This window comes from Cricetulus griseus, chromosome 5 (assembly GCF_003668045.3).
Source record: "Cricetulus griseus strain 17A/GY chromosome 5, alternate assembly CriGri-PICRH-1.0, whole genome shotgun sequence".
NCBI classification, from domain to species: Eukaryota; Metazoa; Chordata; class Mammalia; order Rodentia; family Cricetidae; genus Cricetulus; species Cricetulus griseus.
The window spans coordinates 161,288,890-161,307,027 of record NC_048598.1 but is presented as its reverse complement, the minus strand read 5'-3'; the positions used below and the strand labels follow the sequence as shown (position 1 = coordinate 161,307,027).

General features: G+C 40.0%; 1 protein-coding gene across 2 annotated transcripts in view; it reads right to left on the bottom strand.

Annotated features, from left to right (window-relative positions):
* The window catches only part of Znf277 (zinc finger protein 277), a 111,671-nt gene that overhangs the window by 59,862 nt on the left and 33,671 nt on the right, over nt 1–18,138 (bottom strand). The window contains exon 2 of one of the 2 annotated variants that reach the window (XM_027419729.2): nt 8,107–8,211. The exons of the other annotated variant lie outside the window; for it this stretch is intronic. The gene's annotated coding sequence lies outside the window, so the exon portion shown is untranslated. The remainder of the gene's footprint in view (nt 1–8,106; nt 8,212–18,138) is intronic. 2 annotated transcript variants of the gene reach the window in all.

The following is an 18,138-nucleotide window of genomic DNA, read 5'->3' as shown; positions in this document are numbered from 1 at the left end:
GCCCCTACACTCCCTGCTGGGAACCAACAACTCAGCATTAGCAATGTGAATACCTTGAGCTCTGGAGCACATGCAGGCACCTTCAACACCTGAGAAGGCCACAGACTAGGTGACAAGCTAAAAAACAGTCTATTTTCCCTCAAAGAGTGCTGTCAATAGCTGTCATTCCCTTACAGTGTCTACCAGCTTGTTTATTTCCAGCTGTAATGAGTATTAGATCTACATTTCACAGCACTGTATAAGACAATAGCTACAGAAACATATAACCCATTGCAGCAGTGGCTTTGAATCCTAAAAACAGAAGGAAGATCTGCAAATCCAGCTTCTTTCATCCAAAAGTATCTTAGAGATTCTGCTTTGGCCCCAAATCTTCTTCACATGTATAGTACAAATTAACGAGCTATCTGTTCTAGTTCTCACTTTGAGCATTAACTGTTGAGATGAACTATATGACAAAAACAAAACCTCCATCTTAAGGAAGCTGAATTTTGAGGAGATTCTATGCTGATTTCACTCCTTCTAGGATAAGATCACTGAAATGTCAAATGGTTTACTCTCTGATAGTGTTTCTGCAAGCTGAACTCCAATGTGAATCACCTTACGTTTTGTTAAAACAGTCTGATTCAGCAGCTATGGTAGCCACGGAAATATGCTATCCAGTTCTCCTGCTGCCACAAGAGAAATTCAAGTGCTATACTCTGAAATGTCATTTGTAACAGTCTACAACTAGGGGCTAATATCTGACACATGTAAGAAGTCCCTCAACCAAAAACCAAAGCAGAACAAAACCAGATGGAAAATCCTGTCAAGGGACTTGAGCAAACTCTTTTTCCAAAGGAGATAAATACATAGCCAACAGGTATACGAAGAGTGAGATAAGATTTTAAAAACTTGCTATGATGGCCACTAGAAATGCAGTTTAATGGGTTCCAGAAAACATTAAAAATGGATTATTCTCAGGACCCCTGTCTTCCTGTATGTGCCTATTTATCCCAACGAAGAAAACAGGTTCTCAAAGACATATCTGTGCTCTTCCTATGCTCGCTGAAGTGTTAAAGATAGTAACAGAGAGGTAGAAATAACTGAGGGAGGGATGGATAAACAAAGTGAACAATAGTCAGCTTTTTAAAAAGCTTATTTAGGTCTATGAGATTGCTTAGACGGTAAGAGCACTGTTGCCAAGCCTGATAACTCGAGTTTGTCCCCTGGGGCCTACATGTTGGAAGGAGAAAACCAACTCCCACAAAATGTCTTCTGAATTCCATATGTGGACAGTGGTACACACTTAAAGGAGAAAGGGTTTGTTTGGCTTATATTTGAGGTTACAGCCCATCGCTGCAGGGAAGCCAACGAGGCAGAGACTGAAAGCAGCTAGTTTTGCACAGCCATCAAGAGCAAAGATGAGTCATGGAGAAGCTGAGTGACAACATGTGGCAACAATCTTATCTTACCATCAAAGCTATCAACATGGCCAACCCTTTTAGAAATATCTCATGTTTCTTTCTTCTATGGCCCCAAAGCTCCTGCCCATGTATCAAATTCAGCTAGGATGAGCTGGGAGGTTGGTTATCTGTAGATCTTTTTTTTTTTATTTTTTTATTTTTTGGTCTAGAAAACTTACATCATGTTTAGATGCTACTAAAAATGGTCTACTTACAAACTTGTAGAGTAGGGGAGGACCTCTCTTCCATTCATATTCTTATGGATTGCAGGGTACCTTAGATGACACTGACCAAGGTTCTCTCCATTGTTCTACTAACACACTAACAACACAGAATCCAGCCCTAAATTCTGGCTTTTGATTCTTTTCTGTGCCACATTATTTTTAGTTTCAAAACTACCTCAGGGTGAAAATATAGTGATTAAGATTTTTCTTCCTCAGACAATTTTGGTTAAGACAAAGTAAGAAACTAAAATTGATGTTGGTTTCATTTCTTGGTTATTGTAGTGGCTAATTGTGCTTATCAACTTTATTGGATGAAGAAATACCTAAGGGCCACAGAAACAGAGAACAGCAAGCACTCAGAAGTTAAATGGGCTTGCTGTTCTTCCAGAGGAAGGGAATGTGGTTTCCAGAATCTATGCCAGGGAATTCATAATTGCCTGTTAACTCCATTCTGGTGGAATCTGTGACTTTCTTCTGGCTTTTGTGTGCCCATAACGCACGCACGCACGCACGCACGCACACTACACCACACCACACACACACACACACACACACACACACACACACACACAAAGATAAAGTAGGATTTTAAGAAAAGGAAAAAGAAATGCCTGGGGTATTATGGGAACACACTTCTGGGCATGTCTCTGAAGTGTTTCCAGAGAGGATTAACTGCAGGGGAAGGCTCAGACTGAGTGTGAGAGGCAACACCGCAAGCTGAAGTCCAGAAGTGACAAAAACAGTAATAGGAGAAAGCCAGCTGGACACTGCTAATCCCCTTTCTCTCTGCTTCCTGATTTATACAGATGTGAAGGAGAAGCCTTACACCCTCACTGTCAGTGAACTTGTAACGGTGGCCACACCTCCTTGGGCGTGGCCTCAGGCAGATTGAAGTGGAAAGGGAGGAACTTGAGGCGAGGCTTTCCTTGATGCACTCTTTCTGGTGGGTCAGCAGATCCGGTAGGAAGGGCAGGGAAATGCTCTGCAGTTCTTTGTATTTTTCTGTGTAATTGTTCCCCAATAAACACCCATGTATCATTTATCTTGGGTTTAGTGATACCATTACATCCTTGACTTCAGCCATGGACACCGCCAGACCTGCCACCATTATGTCCTTTCCATCATGGACTGCATCCTCAAACTGAGACAAAACAAACTTCCTCCCTTACATTGTTTCTTGTTAGCTATGTGCTCAAAGAAACACGTTATGAATATAGCTGTAGATTATCTGTGTTTCTGGTTAATACAGTCCTTCTTATCGTTATTCACACTAAAAGGGGAATGTGGTAGTTTGAACGTAATTGGCACCCTAATCTCATAGGGAGTGGCACTATTAGGAGGTGTGGCTTTGTTGGAGTGGGTGTGGTTTTGTTGGAGGAAGTGTGTCATTGTGGGGGTGAGCTTTGAGGTGCTCAGGATAATGCCCAGTGTCTTAGTCAACTTCTTGTTGCCTGAAAGATGTAGACTTCCTGTTGCCCGAAAGATGTAGACTCCCAGCTCCAGCACCACATCTGCCTGAACACCACCATGCTCCCCACCATGACAATAATGGACCGAATCTGTGAAAATGTAAGCCAACCTCAAATGTTTTCCTTTATAAGAGTTGTCATGGTGTCTCTTCACAGCAATAAAAACCTTAACTAAGACAGAAATTGGTACCAGGTGTTAAGTTGGAACCTCCAGCCTGCCCATGCATGATGCAAAAAGCCTCATTCTTGTCTCTCTCTCCAAACCCTGCCCTCTCAGAGAATCTCCAAACAAAGGAAAGAGACCAAAAGCCCAGTACTGCACCCTTGTCGGCTACTATAGATCCCCCCACCTCCTGCCCTGCCTAAAGTGTTCAGCTTTTGACCATACTTGGACACAAACCCAGCTTGTGGTAGACACATCATCACCACTCACCTACAACCTATAAAATCTCCCTGCTTTAGTTTGTGGGCCTGACTTCTCTGGCCTAGATCTCTGGGGACTGGAGAACCTGCCCAGAAGTTGATTTGCTCAAATAAACCTGTTGTTAGACTTTTTCAATTCTGTTTGATCTGGCTTACTGCATTGGCCAAGAAACCTATTACTGGGAGACAGAAAACCTATTACCAGCGACTGGGGTATTGCTATGATAGGCCTAACCATGTTTTTGTTTGGAGTATGATTGACTTTGGTAATTTGGTTTGGGAAAGCAGTGGAATACTTTAAGTGCTGCCTAATGGGCCATACTAGTAGGAACATGGAAGACATTGGTGGTGAGTGTGATTTGATGTGGGGATAAAGAGGGAGAAGGGTGCTAGTATGTGGCCTAGAGACTGGTCTTGTGATATTTTGGTGAAGAAAGTGGCTGCTTTTTGCCCTTGTCTGAAGATTCTGCCTGAGGCTAAAATGAAGAGTTTTGTATTAATTCTGTTAGCAGAAGAAATCTTAAAACAGCCTAGCATAGACTCTGCTGTCTGGATATTAGTGGCAATTCTAATGAAGATTTATAATGAAAAGGGACAAGCGAAGCAGGATATATTACAGAAAGTAAATTTTCAGGAGAAACAGAGCACTGGGAAGTGGAATGGAGCTAAGTCCTGTATTCAAGGAGACAAACAGAATAAGAAATGGAATCTAGGGAGACGAAACCTCAAGGCAAGATCCGACCCAGTCACATTTCTGTCCTGTAAAAAGGAATTAACGAAAATCTTAGAGCTGTGTGTAGTGGAGAACACCTTTAATCCCAGCACTGGTGAATCTGAGTTTGAGGTCAGCCTGGTCTACAGAGCAAGTTTCAGGGCATCCAAGCTTAGACAGTGAAGGACAGAAAGTTGGTGAAGATGTAACTGAATGAGGGGACAGTTCCAGCCCCAGTAAGCAGCAGAATTTAGCAGCTTCAGCCACATAGTTCTGGCTTTAGAGTTAAGGCTAGAAGAAAGAGGCTATAGAATTTGTCTCTGCACCTAAAGAAAGCTGCTGAGGTCAGGCATGTGTCAGAGTTGTCCCTGGATGGAGGCCTAGTAGACAGCCTATTTCATGAAGCTGTGAAGTTGAAGCTTGAATTGCCTTGGAGAACCAAAGATGTTAGAAATGCCAGAATTGTGGGTTACCTGCTGAAGAGAGCTGCTAACAAGGATTGGAACCAGCACAAGGGAAAGAAGTATGTGGCAGTCAACAAAGCTGAATGGAGTTGGAATTCTGAAGTGTTTTGACATCACACATGGAGATAAGCAGCAGAGTCTGGAGTTTTCCCAGCTCGTTTTTAGTCTTGCTTTGATCCAGTATTTCTTCACTATGCTCCCTTCCCTATATTTTGGAACAGTAATGTATATCCTATGCTATTATATGTTGGAAATATGTGATCTGCTTTTTTATTTTTATTTATTTATTTATTTATTTATTTATTTATTTATTTATTTATTTTTTATTTTTCGAGACAGGGTTTCTCTGTGGCTTTGGAGGCTGTCCTGCTACTAGCTCTTGGTAGATCAGGCTGGTCTCGAACTCACAGAGATCCACCTGCCTCTGCCTCCTGAGTGCTGGGATTAAAGGCGTGTGCCACCAATGCCCAGCTTGATTTTGATTTTTACATGTGATTATAGTCAGGAGATTTATGAATCTCAGAAAAGATTTGAACTGAAAAACTGTTGAGACTGTGGGGACTTTTGAAGTTGATCTAAATGCATTTTGCATTATGATATTGTTATTGTTGAGCTTTTGGGGGCAGGGAGTAGAATGTGGTCGTTTGAATGTAATTGGCCCCCATAATCTCATAAGGAGTGGCAATATTGGGAGGTGTGGCTTCGTTGGACTGGGTATGCCCTTTCTGAAGGAAATGTGTCACTGTGGGGGTGAGCTTTGAGCTCAGGACACTGCCCAGTGTCTGGGATGACTTCGTATTGCCGACAAAGATGTAGGACCCTCAGTTTCAGCACCCTGTCTGCCTGCACGCTGCCATACTTCCCACCATGGTAATAATGGACTGAACCTCTAAAACGATGAACAAGCCATCCTCAGTCAAATATTTTCCTTTATAAGAGTTGCTGTGGTCATGGTGTCTCTTCACAGCAATAAAAACCTTAACTAGGACAGGAATGAGTGCTGCCTATGTTATCAATGCAAGAATAACAACATGAAAGGAGTAGCTGTTGGAAACCATAGAAACCCATGACATTTTAAAGGAAATAAGCCCTAGGAAGAGAAATGGCTAAAAACAAACCCTCTTTTATAATATGGTAAGCATGTTAAGTCAGATACCATTTCTACTGCTAAAACACACTTTAAAATATACATGTGAATAAGTATATTCATTCCCTAGAAGTAAGTTCTCCTACTGAAATGCTTATTGTCAACAAGAGATTTCAATTCCAAAAGTAGATGAAGGATCATATTATACATTATAAAATTACATTAAATATTCTTTCACATCTAAGACATTTCCTTTGCTGCTCCTACTCTACACTTTTAAAAATACTTCCCAGAATTTACATTAGGATTATGATTCTTACTTTAATAAGGCCAGCACCAGGGATGCAGAGGGACTTAGAGGAATTCAAGGCTAGATGTGTGGGACATTTTAAGACTTTATGGGTATTAAGTTCTTAGCTATTACCTTACATTTCTTCTGCTTCTATTAATTAATTAATTAATTAATTAATTAATTAAAAACAGGTCTCGTTTACTCCTGGCTGGCTTTGAACTTCTAATCCTCCTGCCTTCACTTCCAAAGTAATAAGCCTGAGCTACAACACCTGTCTTTTTAAATTTTTCTTTTTTTGTGTGATCTCCCCTTTATTAGTAGAAGACAGAATAACTTTCCAGTGGTAAAACTGTATACAAACAACAACAAGAAGTTTGACACTAAAATCTTAACCTTAAAGAATAAATAAAATCTTAACCTTAACTAATGATTATTTCATTAATCATAAAACCTTATGGCCAACAATGCTAGAGGATCAAAGTAACAGAAGACACTGAGAAGCAAAGTCGTTGGGACAAGAATGGAAAAAAACCCATGGTGACTGCTCTTATTTATTCAGCTTTAATAAGACAAAGGATGAAAAGGAAGGGGAAAGCCTTATGACTCAGAAAATCTGACTGTTTAACTGGCCCATCTTATTCATGCTTTCTAAGCAAGTGCAGTGCTAGCAGGGACTTCTTCCATTCGCAGAGGCCATGGCTAGCATAGTTCAATTGATTTAACTTGACAGGAAATTACTTTAGAATTAGTAGTCTGCTCAATATTTTAATAAAATGGGCTGGCAGTTAGAAAATTATAAATTACCTATCTGATACTCTCTTTTAAGTATAATTAGTGGTTTTGATAGAATCATAAATTTTTTAGTTGTGAAACTAATATATCCCTATTTGTAATATTAAATGACTTAGTCATATTTTTATTTCAGTGCTGGTGTTTTGATTCATTAATATGAATAACTCTTTGTACAAAGAGTTGTTTTTATAAAAACAGTTAAGGATTAATTTTCAGTCACGAAAAGAATCCCAAGATTAATAATTAATAGACTTTCAAAAGTTCTGCATATTACTTATTTAAGTTGTTGGAGAACATCTGGGAAATTCAATCTCTATATAAGATATCTCTCTATAAAAACGCTGCATTAGTTAGCTCCTTGGAAGAATTCAGTTTTGTCTTTCTGCTAAGGAGAAGATACTTCGTTTTATTGCTGACTGTGTATTTCTCTGGCGTGTCCTAAACACATTCATAATTTACAGTTAGGCCAAGTTCTGCTTTCAAATCAATATCTTTGTTGAGTATATTTTTCATTTAGAGAAAAATCATAGACTATATTCTCTACTGTTTAGGCAAACATTTTTTACCATCTTATTCAGCAAATGTCATACCAAGTTTAAATTAAGAAAAGGTATACCAATTCTTTTTGACCTGTTATTGAGAGACTAAAGTTAGTAATGACTAATTCAGCCTGGCTTCTTTAGAAGATAGCCTGTAACCACCAAAGCTGGGCTAGACCATGAGCATGTTTGCTGGACTATTCCACAATGGCTACATCTGCTGATGGTCTGCCCTAAAGGTTTTAATTGCTGAAATAGTAACAGGCCTCATGAGCCTTCTTCATAATAAAGCAGTTTTATAAAATGAAGGCTCTAAGAGCTTCCACAACAAAAAATTATGTTATCTTAGTCTTGGTATTTTGAAATAAAAACTTAAAAGTTACAGTTGACATTCAGTGTATACCACAATGTATTACATGTTTCTCTCAAAAACAACACTTTCATGTAAAGGTGTGCTAGACCTTAAGGAGTAATGGAAATACCAGAGTAGGATTGCCATCTAGGAATCCATGTTTCCCAGCAGGCAAGCTGCTTATGGCCTTATCGGCACAATTTAAATACTCAAAACCACTAAATGTAAGCACTGCAGCTGGAATGGAAAGGGATCCTGGCAGTCTGGAGCCAAGGAATACCACAAAGTCATCAGAAGCAAAGCAGCTCACAGTTCTGGCTCCAGGGAATGGTTTCTCCAGTGGAACAACTCTAGTCCAGCAGGGAAGGGTTTCCCTAGTGCAAGTGTTAAAGTTCTGCTCTGCTCCACTCGATTCCTGCAGAAAAAAAGGTCACATCCAAACCTCATTCAAGAGATTTATTGGGCGGGAAGAATCCAGGAAGGTGGCTGCCTCTGCCAGGGTAGAAACAAGGCAGCTCCCAACTGAATAGGCACAGGACTTACATAGGGCTGCTTAGGGGCAGATATTTTTTTTTTTTTTTTCAGGGTGAGAATTGGTTAGATTTCAACCCCTGAGCTTGGACAAGCCCAGAGATTGGCTGGATTTCCTGCTCAGCGACTGGTTGGTTTTCATGCTGAGTTGGTCAGGGGCAGTGTGTGTTTCTTTGGCTCTGGCTTCAGGGTCAGGTTATGTTTTTTAGGCTCTGGAGTCAGGGACAGGGTGTGTTTCTTTCAATGTCTCTGGTTTCAGGGCCAGAGTGTGTTTCTTTGGTTGGCCCTTTTACCCTACACTAAGTGTAGAACAAGTTAGGTATAGCCCAGCAAATGAGACACCTGCTGGGCAAGTGTTTATGGCATTTTAAACAAATCCCCTTTCTTCAACTTAGACCCATTAGGATTTGGGCTGCTTTTACACAGATATAAATGGACAATTTTTTAAGGTGTTTCTAAATGGTTAAGAGTCTGTCATGTTCAGAACACTAAAAACATTTTTCTTCCAATGATTAATCTATTGACAACTATCATGTGTTTGCAGTGAAGTCCATTACCATAAATCCTATGTCTGTGACACATGATCTTCTAGAATTTTGGTGTCACAAATCCTATCCCCATGATAATATAACTGTATATCTGACTTAACAGAAAGACCCCTTGATGGCAGGTTCTACATTTGAACGGCAGCACTCCATTCACTTGCAACTGAGGATGCATGCGGTAACCTATGCACTTTGGAAATGGAGACAGAAAGATAAGACAGTTGAGGTGATCATAGGTAGGCTACACAGGGGTTTCCAGATCAGCCTGGGATAGATGAGACCCTGTCTAAAAATAAGAAAGACAACAAAAGCTGGAGAAGTTAATTAATGCAAGACAACATACACAACACTTAACAGAGTTCAGCCTCGCCATTTCTGTGGCTACCTTTCCTAAATTTTATAGCCAACACTACCAAATTGAATACCCAAAATGATGTGAATTTTATTTTTGAAGAATAGGTGTTTTAGCCAGCCTGCATGGCACATTCTGTAAATGACTCATATGACAATAAGCACTGAATTTTTGCCAGTTGTTAATCCGACTAGCAACCTTACTAAAAATGACACTTTAATGAATACCTTTAGTCATTCTGATTTTCAGGCAGTGACTCAACTGCCATGGTCTACAGGAATCAGCTCAGGAGCTTTCAAAACATGCTGTTTTTTTATGCAGAGATTCTAATGCAGTTTCTCTAGGGTAGCAGGGACATGTTTATTGCAAAGCCACAAGCCACTGTTCTAATAAAAACCAACTATGATCAATTAATTACGTGACTCTGTAAGTTAGCATAAGAAGAAAAACCTTTATAGATAACAGCAAAAAATAGTCTTCTTTTTGGAGAAATGCATTTTATTTTAGAAGCATTATTTTGTGATGAATAAAATTGTATCTTATAGGCAGTAAGCTGACTAAAAGAAGATTTTATAAAATGTAAATAAATTGTCCTGTATTGATCTTGCTCCTTCAGTGTAAGTTGGCTTTGCATATACTTGATACACAAAAGATCTTTGAGAAAAATCTTGTAAATTCTAGGGAGTCCTTCCTTAAGGCAAGTTGGAGCCTCGGGAACTGCTATCCTCTTCTACTATTAATCTACCTATGGCAGCTGAGCGTGTAGTGGGATATGGGAAGGGCATCACTTTCTTGTGTTAAAGCATACCCAACTGAGAGAGAACTATACTTTTTGGGCCAGATACTTAATTTAGATAAAACTGCCCCCAAAGACCTATGCCCTGAAGATGGGAATATGAAACAAAAAATCCAAGGACATAAAAACTTACCTGGATGGATGGACAGGTAACTCAGGTTTAACTGTCTACTTTTTATTAGGATTGATCTGTCACAAAGGTCTACTAATTCTTAGAGATCTGTCATGTATCCTATTTCCTTTATAAGTTCTATAATTTTAGTGTGTGATTTTTCAGAATGCAAAGTTTTTCAAGAATGCACATGCAGTATTAGTGCTTGAACACCTGGATCTAACAAAGTATTTTTAGGGTAGGACACACAGGGATGAACGAGGTATCTATTCTATTGGTGACTTCTGATAGCATGACTCAGCTTTTAGACTACAGAAAGTCTTTGATTCTGAGAGAGGGTGGGTTAGGACCTGGGGTCTCCCATATATTAGAATCCTGACTCTGAGGGGGAAGGGACAATCAAAACCCTACCTTAGGGATGAGAGGCTTTGCTCCTCCTTAGGGAAGTGTCAGGACAGTCCTTGCTGTATGAACCGATGTCCACTAGGCCAAAGGACTGGCCGACCTCACTGTTGTTGCACAAACAGTAGCCAACCCATCAAGGATGCTTCGTCCCTCCCCACGCAGTTATACCATGACAAAATGACAGGTGGATACCAAAACACACTTTATAACTAATTTCACTGCAATGATTTACCGCTCCCCAGTCCAGATACATAATTGCCATATAGTGAGAATAAAAATACCAACCGTATGAAGAGAATGCAACTTCACTCAAGATTTATCATGTGCAAGTCTTGGAGATGCCGACTCAGAAAAATACAGATACCAAAAGAGAACCAATCCTAAAAGTGAGAAAGTCCCCTGAAAATCTACCAGCTGGACCTCATGGTGGCTCATGGGAACTGCACTAAGGGCAGCAGTTCTGGGAAGGTGAACACGCCTTCCTCTTTCCTAGGGGTGGTCAGCTGGCCAGATCCCTGACCTGTCCCACTGGATTAACCTTTAGAGGACACAAGGGAAGAGCTCTACCCAGAGGTAGATTCTATTTTGTACAAAAATACCTGTGATTGATACTTGAACTTACTAAGTGAGTATCAGTGAAAGTCAGTCAAATACTTACATAAACAACACAAAACAAGATCGACTCTAAATATCTGTAAAAAACTGAGGTTGAATAAAAATAAGCAAGCAAAGGAAAGATTGTGTGCATTGGTTAAATACAGGGAACTATGGTTTTGGTATGTTTCACTGTAGAGACCTTTCTTAAGTATTTACCATGATTTTCCTTTAGTATAGACTTTCGTTTAGGATATGCAGAAGAAACTGAGGAAGATTAGTCTGAAAGCATGTTTCCTTCACTCCTTAGGTAATAAAAGAATGCCTAGACTGCAGTGTTTTCAAACCATCCCATGTTGGACAGAAAAATGGAAAGACAAGACAAGCAACAGAGTGGAGCCTGGCAGGGAGGCCAATTCCTATAGTCCTGGTTACAAGGAAGATGGCTGAGTCTAGGGCTTCAAGGTCACAAACAACACATAAACTATAAATAAGTCCTATGACTTTTTAATTTGAAAAAAAGAAAAAAACTCAAAACCCTCAGCAACTAAGTAGTATATGCATAGACATGTGGCATATGTTTTCCTCTGAAATCATTGAAAATGAGCTTTCTTCTTTGAAATTCAGCTTTCATTCCTTTCTATTTTTATGTTTTCACACACAGCCCATTTCTCTGGTCAGTAAGAAAAGGCTGTGCCTTCAGTGAGTGGTATATTCCTTGATGGATATGACTTATAGAAAAATTAAATGCAATAACGTAGCAAATTATCATGAAATACATTTGAATCCCCAGGAAGGGCATTTGAAATTCTCTGTGCTCATTTCCATGGGTCTTAGATGAGGTCAGAGCTCAAAGCTTAGCTGTCCTTAGCTCCTGTGCTGAGAACTTCAGTCACCTAGGGATGCATTCCGGGAAGTCTTAGGGAAAGACTTCAGGCTGAGCTACTCTGGGCGACCAGGGTCTCAGAGCCCCTTTAAGTGTCAATAATAGAGGATTTTTTTGTTTGTTTGTTTTTTTTCCAGTTTGGTGCCTCCAACCTCCTGGTCATCTTCCAGCCCTCTCATTTCCTAGTAATGGGAGAAGATATGTTAACAAAAGAACTGAAAACTAATGGGGAAAAACTGAAGAGGATTGGTAGAAGACAGACAAAGAAAAGAAAAAATGGTCAGTAAACACCAGCCAAAGGTAAGCAGCTACCAGACAGATTGCTCGTTTTGTTTTCTTCCCTCTTTACACCCCAGTCTCTTCATACCCTCAACAGATTTAACAAAGCTTAACATGTTTAAGAAGAGCTTTCAAACAGAATGTGATTATTTTTAAAAAGATGCTAAAATCAAAGCATATGAGGGAAATATTTGATAAAACTGAAAAAAAAATACTGACAAAGACTAGATTAGCATCTGCAGGGCTTGGGAATGTAGCTTAGTGATACTGTTCCCGCCTAGCACACACAAGGCCCTAGGTTCTGTTCCTAGCACACATAAGGCCCCGGGTTCCGTTCCGTTCCATTCCTAGCACCAGAACTTGATGTAAAGTCTTAGAAGCTGCACTGTGTTAGGCCGTGATTTTGTAGAACTGAAATGTTGAAGAGCTTGCCCCAAATGCTCTTGGGTTACTTTTCAGCCCTTTAGTATCATTTACTGATCACCTCTGTCCCACATCTCTGCTCTGATTACCAGATAGGACCTTTGGAAACATATTAACAGACATTGGCTTCTACCAAATGAAAGCTAAGAATATCATCACATAGCACCCGAAGCCCAAAGCCCAGCACTCTGCTGATTACTACTGATAACAGTAACCACTAAAAGGGCACACAAAACCAAACCAAACCCGAGTTACACAAAATCATGAATTAGTAATTCAATCCACCACATCTAATCTACTCAAAGACCATATAAACGCCCATAGTGGTGGTCAAAGAATGTTTTGGAACAGAAAGGCCTCTTGCTTTGAGCCTCACCATCAGCTCTCACTCATGCTACAGTTCTCAATGGTGGTTGACAATCAGATTTAAAAAGCTCTGTCCCCACTCATCCAGGGCAAGCAATGGGATTAAAGAGCTGTCTCTCAGAAGAGAAAGTAGAACAGAGAATGTCTGAATGCCAGCGATGATTCTCACAGCTACTAAAAGAGAAAGATAGTTTTGGTGCATTAGAGGATTATTTAAAAACTTTTAAAACAATTTTTTTAAAATTTCAGATTTGTGCAACAATTAACTGTAAGAGAAAATCCAGAATTATAAGTAGCCCAAGGCTATTTTGTATATGGCACTGGTTGTCCTGGAACTGTCTCTATAGAACAGGCTCTGCCTCTCAGGTGCTGTGCTGTGATTATAAAGATGTGAGCCACCAATCAGTTTATTTTGAAAAGAAGAAAAACACAGCACTACCAATACTACTAGCTTTTGGTGCAATAAAACTTTTCAACCATGATGTCAATGTTCTTTATAATTAAATTTAATAATTACTTTCAAAGCAAGATATCCAGTGGCATCAAAAGCCATGACTTTCACAGTCGAGGTGTTACTCTCTTCAGAGATAGAGTGAAGAGGACAGCTTGTTTCTGAAGCATCAAGCTAGAAGTCTACCTGTAATCACTGGTAGTTTTGCTACTAAATGGTAAAAATCAAAAAACAGTTTAAACGTCTACTTTATTGCCGCATTTCTGAAAAGCTGGTCACTTGGCAACAGCTACACTGAGTGACTACTCTCGAAGATCTGTCAATTTCTACACAGTCCCACCTAAGAAAGTTAGCCTGCCTTTATACCCTCTCCCAAGGTCCCATTGGCTCAGGCTGCTGACTCTGCTGAGTTGTCCTTTCCTCATTGGTGTCTCTGGTCAGGTGTCAGCAGTCTCTGGGCATAGAGGCAGGCTTAGCTTAGAGAGGAAGTGCCTACCACACATGCTCATGCTGATGGCCTGGGCACCTGGGCAGGCTGACTGTGGCTTGGGTAGGCTGGCCGGCAGTTTTTCCTACAATAACTTATTTTAAGCTTTGAAGAGTTGAAATATAATTCTCACTGTACTTTTACACTAATTAAGACCATATTTTATTAAAACACGTATAGGCCATTGGAGGTTGGGAAGATGGCTCAGTGAGTAGCAGCACTTGCTGTGCAAACACGAGGCACTGAATTCAGATCTCCAGAACCTACACAAAAAGCTGGGAGGCATCAGGTGCTTGTTACCCAGCACTGGAAGGAGAGTGGAGTGCAGACAGCAGGGTTGTTGCTGGTGCTCAAAGGCTGCTACCATACCACAAACACCCGTGAGCTACAGCTTCAACAAGACAGACACCTGTCTCAAGGGTGTAAGCTAGAAAGTGACAGAGGACAGCCAATGCTCCCCTCTGGCTTGCATGAGCATGTGTATAGACATGCCCACATACAAGAACAAATATCTATAGTATATTATTTATACAATATTCTTACATACAGCCTATAGAACAAATTTTTTACATTAAATTATCTTTAGTAATATTATGAACTTACTAGCTTTTTAATATACAGATATAAAAAATCATGTATAATTGTGTGTGTGTGTGTGTGTGTGTCTGTGTGTGTCTGTGTCTGTGCACGCGAGAGCGCGAACCTGTGCATTCAGAACCTTGTGTTTGTAGGGAAAGTGGTTTTTCATTTTTTTCCTCTGACCACTCCACCTCCCCATACCTATAGTACTTTTTAAAAAAAATTCTGCAGATTTTTTTATTTGAATTAGAAACAAGATTGTTTTACATGACAATCCCAGTTCCCTTTCTCTCCCCTCCTTCCCTGCCACCCCCCCCCAACTAAAACCCTACCTATCACATATCCTTTCTGCTCCCCCTGGAGGGTGAGGCCTTCCATAGGGTGTCATCAGAGTCTATGGTATCCTTTGGGATAGGGCCTAGGCCCACCCCTGTGTGTCTTGGCTCAGGGAGTATTCCTCTATGTGGAATGGGCTCCCAAAGTCCACAACTATGCTAGGGATAAGTTATAATACTTTCTTTAATTAAAAAAAAAGAAAGAAAGAAAAGAAAAAAGGCAACAGACAACTACTCCTCTGCACTGAAAGAAAAAACATTATTTTCCATGGGAATTTAAGGTCTGAAGTTCTTTGTGCAATGATGACAGTCCCTACAATGCCTCCCTCTTTGGCTTTTGTTCTGAGCTTTAATACAAAGCTGACCATTTCTGGTCAGTAGCTTGGTAATTTAGTGTCATAAATCTGGGCAGGCAGTCTAAACACATGGCTCAGTAATCCTTTCTTCTAAAATTACACATGAAAGGGTCTCAGCAATTTGGTAGACAGAACATGGAGATGAACTCTACTGAGGCTGTAAAACTAGAGAGCAAATTGCAAGAGGGAGAAGAACCCTTAAAGGCTGAGGGCTGAGAATAGTGTAGACTCACTGAAGAGACATAAAGCAATGAGTTAGAGCATGCTGGTTTCTAAAGAAAACAAGCCTGTTCTTGGTAGTCATATGCTAAACACATATGCTAAACAGAGGAAAGTTCAGCAAAGGATACTGCTCTAAACCCTCACACAGTGTGATAAAAGTGAACAGATCCTAAGCTGGTGCTGCTTTCCTAGCAGCAAAGGATGCTACTGAAAGAGTAATAATGACTTTATTTGGAACAAATGGTCATTCAGGTCACCTTGCTTTCCGAAAGTTTTCTATTAGACAGATCAATACAGAAGCAAGCAGCTTGAAGAGCTTTGACTCAGGTGCTGGTGTTCAAGAGGATTAAACAGATGAGCTTGGGTGTCTGTTAACGGAGACGGAGATGAGGTTATATATAAACTCACAGAGCACTAGTCCTACTAGATGAATGACAACAATCAGACAAGGTTAACACTGAAAAAAAAAAAAAAAACCCCAAAATACCACCAACATGTCCCCCACCATCAACAGCAGCTATCATTATCTAGAAAAAGCAGCTACAGCTATAATCACTATATAGGAAAGCTACATGTGAGTATATAAGGACCTGAATTCTAATGTCCACAGCATATAAAAAGCTTAATATGCCTTTTTATCATTCTCTCTTCCAAAAGAAATCAGATTTGGCTGAGCATATGACATGCCAGTTGTTAGCTCTTTATGGACGACAACAAATTTACTTTTTCATTTTCATGTTTTTTTTTATATGCAACCCCCCCCCCAAAGTTTTTGTTAGGTCAAACAAGTTTGCAAAAGGTTACAGGAAGCATAGTTGACACTGGATATGCTAATTTTCAAAGAAAGCGCCATTGAAACTTCATGGGAGTTTCACTCAATTGCTTTGTGGAAGCAGATGATGCAAATAAGAAACCACAGCATCTCAAAGGAAATGGAAGAGGGCAGCTCAGAGCCCTGTGACACATGTCTCTAAGGGGTTAGTGATGGCTGAAGGTCCATAGTGCTACAGAAGGCACTGGCAGCATCTAAAACTAATTTAGGGCAACGTGACCTATTATCACAAGTTCCAACCTCTCTTTCTCATGCACATCTCTGTAACTGGTTTTGAATTACATTAACAGTTACATAAATCCAGAAATAAAAGTTAAGATTAAAAGAGAAACATTTCAAACTTGTAAAATCTGAACCTGAGTTGAGAAATGCCAAAATCTTTGTAACTCTCCTTCAGGCCAGTGTAGGTCTACTGCTGTCTCCATCAGCAGTGCTGTGAGCCCAGATCCCTCACTGGCTCTCCCTCTTTCTCCTTTTAGGAAACTCTGACGTTCCTTATACTTTGAGATGGAATTTGAAAGGTACAGTTTAACTAATAACTAAGATTGACCCTTTCCCAGAAACCACTGTCTTAAAAAAGAAAGACTGGGGGTTTCATTCATGAATACCCATTCATGCAAGAAAAAAAATCAGAAATGATCCAATATCAGAATAGCAGACAGATTAAATGAAGTACAGAAATCAACTATATCAGATCATACTATGAAATGAAAAAATATATGAAGTCTTTTTTGGAAAATCATTTTTATTGTTAAGTAAATAATTTTAGTAATCTTGGGGGAATGGAATTCTTTTGCTTTATGTATGTTTCTATTACTTTGTTATTTGAGATATTGCAGTTCTTTGATTCAGGAATGGGCACTCTAGAGGCTGCTTGTTCAGAAGCAAGATGGCTTAGTTTGTATGCAGGTACTGTTGTGCATGCACCAGCATGTTTATAACTATCCCAATATAACTATCCCAATAATGTCTCTAACAAAGCCTCAGACATTAAAATTCTCTTCTAAAAGTTTGCCCCGCCTCCATACTGTAAGCAAATCCCATCTATCATGGACTGGAGATAACCCATTAGAGACTTTCACTATACTAACATTTTCTTCCTACAGGCCCCCACAAGGCTACCATCGTCCCATTTCAGCAGGAAGTAACTTGGAAGATGCTATGCCTCTGTTCCCCACTATTGTCTATTAGGGTAGTGTAAGCCTAGTTAGGAATAACTTTCTTATTGTTTAGAGTTGGGATTGGAAGGAGATGTTCAAGTTGGACATCCTTTTCACATGACTTTAGGGCTTAGCTGGAATAGACATAGTTAGGATGTGCAATAGCAGATTATTTTATCTTCTTGTATTTCACCTTTATGATTGTTAATTTTGGATGTTTTACACTATTAAGCTTTAATCCTCTTTTAGACTAAAAGGGGAATTGTAGGGAGACACTGTAGCCACGCCTCCTAGGAGCTAGCTACAGGTGTGCTTGAGTACGCCTGTCAGGGTGTGGTCAGGGGAGGTTCAGGATGAAGTATCGGGAGTTCTTAAGGGGTGGCAGACACATGGGGAGCCATCTCTCTGGCCTCCCTAGCCTGCTGCCTCTGGGCACGCTCTGGCTTGTGCTTGGCCGGTATTGCTTGAATAAAGATATCATAACCTGTAACGTCTTGTTATATATACATGCTTCTTAGAAGGAGTTAGCCATACTTTCAAAGCTTCTTGTGCAGACAGAATGAATAATTTCGAGAAAGCACTGTTGTTTCTATTCAAAGTATCTGAGTTTTCAGAGTCCATTAACTCTTTA